The sequence below is a fragment of the Hemibagrus wyckioides genome, linkage group LG06 (genome assembly GCF_019097595.1).
Source record: "Hemibagrus wyckioides isolate EC202008001 linkage group LG06, SWU_Hwy_1.0, whole genome shotgun sequence".
Lineage (NCBI taxonomy): Eukaryota > Metazoa > Chordata > Actinopteri > Siluriformes > Bagridae > Hemibagrus > Hemibagrus wyckioides.
The window spans coordinates 16,387,895-16,392,072 of record NC_080715.1 but is presented as its reverse complement, the minus strand read 5'-3'; positions in this window follow the sequence as shown (position 1 = coordinate 16,392,072).

The window sequence follows — 4,178 nt, the reverse complement described above, 5'->3', positions numbered from 1 at the left end:
TTTCTGTTGCTAAATGTCACTGAACAGTCAAAATAAGCACTATGTTGATGCTGCACTACATCTGTGTCACCATGTAGTGAGCATCTATAGTTAATAAGAAGCTAATCAGTTATATCTCTCCTTGAATATATCCTGCTTGTTTTGGTGGATCTTGGATCATTGTCATTATTTGTGATTTTCGGTGTTCCATAAAGTGAAACAGTTGTCACTTTCTTTATCGTATGCAATACATATACACACACTAAGGCTACCGTCAGAGAAAAACTAGACTTTCTGTGGCAGCATAAAATTATAGCCTCATAAATATTTGAATACTCATTAATATTTGAATAAAGGCTCATTAATAATTGAATGCATTTAAATGCTTAAGTTTATAAGTAAGTAAAAAAGCAGTTTTAATGTTAGTTGACATTCCTAATTTGTTACATTTCCATTGTGTAATAATAGATTTATTTCATGTAAAAAAAAAACAAAAACAAACTTCTGCTGTTTCCCTCATGTTTTGTAGTAGTTATGATGAGATTTTGAAACTGGCAGCTGGGTATGTATGAGGGCAGCTTTTATGAAACCCAGCAGGCTCTGCTCTCAAGCTTTTGACTGACTGGAGACTTAATAGTTGTGTGTTGCTGCTTTGTGGGCATTCAGATATTTAAAAGTCATTAGTATTCACAGCATTGATTTCATGGACTGATCTATAAAAACCCTGATGTGTGCTCTCTCTAAGAGAGACTCGAGACACGCTGAGATAAGCAGAATTCTGTTTATTACTAACTTTTCACTAAAAGAGGCCTCTGTTAAAGAGTACTGCATGTATAACTCCACTGATTGTGTATTATAAATAATCTAGATTTAGTATAGTAGTATTTTAATAGTATAATAAATAATCTATGTAGAATAATAAACTGGTTAATATGTTTTGCTATTTTTAATGCACAAGAAACCATTAAAAATGGTCTAGGTCGGAAAACTCCATAAATATGCATGAAATGCGAAGAACTGGAAATGCTCCATGTCTTCCTGCCATATATATATATATATATATATATATATATATATATATATATATATATATATATATATATATATATATATATATATATAAATATCACTAACATTGGCTAAATTAGCTAGCAAGCTACTTAACTGCTAGATAATTTGTCATAAGTAGTCACCTAGCTTAGCATTCAAGGTCTCCAGGTAATTGATTATTAATCTGGATGCTTCCTGAATCATGTTTAAATAGTAAAATGACCCAAATATCTTATACATATATCTTATAATATATGAGAGGAGTTACCTATTTAAAAAGTGAGAGAGCGAGATGAATGTAATCAGGGGTTTGCTGAGGTAGAAATCTCTGTATCCTATGCCAGAATTCTTTTTCATATATACATACCTGATGATGGGCTAGATTTTACTAGCCTAATCTGTCTAATCTGTTAATGATCTAATAATGTCATATTCAGCAATATCCTTGTCTATCTGCATGCTGCTTTAAGTGATAATGGGAGTCAAAAGACTATTCTAAAAGGAAGTATGCGCTATAACTACTTTAGGTTCTCTTAATGAAAGCTGACTCAGCATTTTGTTATGTTTCAGCAATTATCCAGTGTTTTGTAAGTTTTGTAAGAAGAGTGGCAGTGCAGTAAAACTACACCATACTGCCAGTAGCCTACAGCAGTGAACATACGTCCTACTGATGTATGTTTATGACAAAATAATAAAATGGGGCCAAAAGGTCAAATTCACAGATTGTGCTTGGATGCACTCCACATAAATTTCACCACAAAAAGAAGTGAGCTGTGGAATGCTCACATCTTCATCTGCCAACAACAGACGTTATTCCCAAATACAGCAGTGTGCAACTCACCTGCAAAACCTACTGGCTGTACATTAATGCGTTTATGTTTTATCCTTAATGCAAAGCAATTATACATCAATGCAATCTGCCTGAGCAAAGTGGTTTATTGTGATCAGACACTCCAGTCATTCTCTAAATGAGTCTTCACACCTCTATATCTGGGGGTGGGGAGGGAGACTATTCTCGCATATCGACATAAACCAGCCCCTCAGGAGCTATAAAACGTCTTTAACTGCAAACTGGAAATACTCAGGCATAATAATAGCCACATCACAAAGTGAATCATCAAGCCAATCTATGAGATACATCCATTAAATTTCAACCCATAGAGTAGATATCGAGAGAAAACAATCCAGACAGTTGAGATGTCATCTAGCGAGCATGTGGATATATATACAAGATAGGACCAAGTGACATCATTTGCATAATTCATTGCATTCTATATTTTTTTCTATTAAGTGCAAATGGAATCATACTGGTTGCAAGGTTCAAGCCGAACACCAGCATACGACTTGGGTCTCATAAAAAATAAGAGCTGCCGTCTACCTTTTCCTCAGTTTTTCTGTTCTTCTGCTTAGTATCAAGAGTGGCAGTTTTGTGGCAGTCTTCATAAGTGTCTGCAAGCCTGGAGGCAGTAGTGTACGGGTGCAGGAGCATAGATGACGGGGGTAGCAGAGCGATGATTGGTTTACAGATGTGCTCTTCCTCTCTTGTCTCCAAGGTCAGCTGGATTTACACTCTCATAGTCATGCTTATAGCTGTTTAATCTCCGCCGGTGAGGACTGATTAAAATGCTTCCATAATGGAAGACGTCTGACCTTTCTGTTCTTCACTTCGGGGCACGTGAACACATCAACACCTGACATGCGCACGCAGACAGACGTGCGCACACACACACATACACGTGTAGACGCACATAACCCCCACCACACACACTCAGACATGTTTTCAAAGACATCTGGGGAGACGAGAGAGACAGCCAGGACGTGTAATAGGAATGTTCAGTAAAGCAGCACTGCACATGGTAGTATGCAGGATGTTGGTCTGTCTATCTCTGTAGTTGAAGCCTCTCAAACATGTAGCAAGATTTAAACAGAGTACATCACATATGGTGTGTGTATTGCCATTCTTTCTGAACTAAAGCAGTAATCCGGGGCACTTAAAAAGCGGCAGAACGAACCTCAGAGTGAGATCACCTGTTTATGGGTACTAAGGGCTCGTTTGAAAGATCAGGTGTCATTAATGTGGCCGTCACAGTAATGTCCCCGCTAGGCTGTCCTGATTTTATTAGCCTCATCACGTGCCATAGTGAACAGAGAGGAAAAAGAGAGAGAGAGAGAGAGAGAGAGAGAGAGATTGTGCTGCAGGCCGGGAGCTTTAGGATGTCAGTAGCAGATGCCCAACTCAGCGAGTTCCGGAATGCTCAATTAGTCGGTTTTATAGGCTCCATTAATACGCATTAATTTTCTCTCCCCAGATATGAACCAGCTGAATGGAGCCAGGCTGCTCTGCAAAAGACTGGTCTCTCTTAGCGGACTCTTATACGTAAACACATGCCGGCATGTGTACCCAGCTGATCCTGAGTACCCGGATTGCGTCCAACAATGGCCCGGGTTACAGAATCGGTATCCGATCAGATTTAATATATTTTCCCATTCCTTCCCCTGATGTATGCAAGGCTGAAATCTATTTATAGTCTACAAATTCTGTTTGAGTATTAGTTGAGTCTAAAGGTGACGACACAGAGAAGACCCTACTGCGGTAAAGGAACTATTCAAACTATTTAAACTTCAGTCAATAGTTTAACACTAATTTACATATTAAAGCAGGCTACCATTGTGTGTCTTGTGGTTTACAATAATTTACTATTTAACCATGGGTTTACTGTAGTGCTTTATTATTCATATGGAAATTATTTTGCCTGGCATAATACAGCTCCTGTAGGTGAATATAGGACAGACACAGAACACACATTTTCCTAAGCATACGCTTGCAGGGAGTCAGCAGGTTACTATGAGCAAGATGGGATTGTATCGGCTGGAGCTCTGATATCAGTATATTGGACAAAGCTGAAATGGTGCGCCCCTAAACATACGAGAGATCACAAAAAATACAGAGTAATCTAAAAAACATCCTGTATTACTAATATCCCACACATTTGACAGGAAATGTTCTTGTAAATCATTTGGGAGTGCAGGCCAATTTGCTTGTGTGATTTAAAACAATCAAGTGAATGTGGAGCCCCCTATAAATCTCTAATGAATCTGATCAGAATGACCTAGCCTCGAGACCGCTAAAAAGTCATTTAGCCATTGCT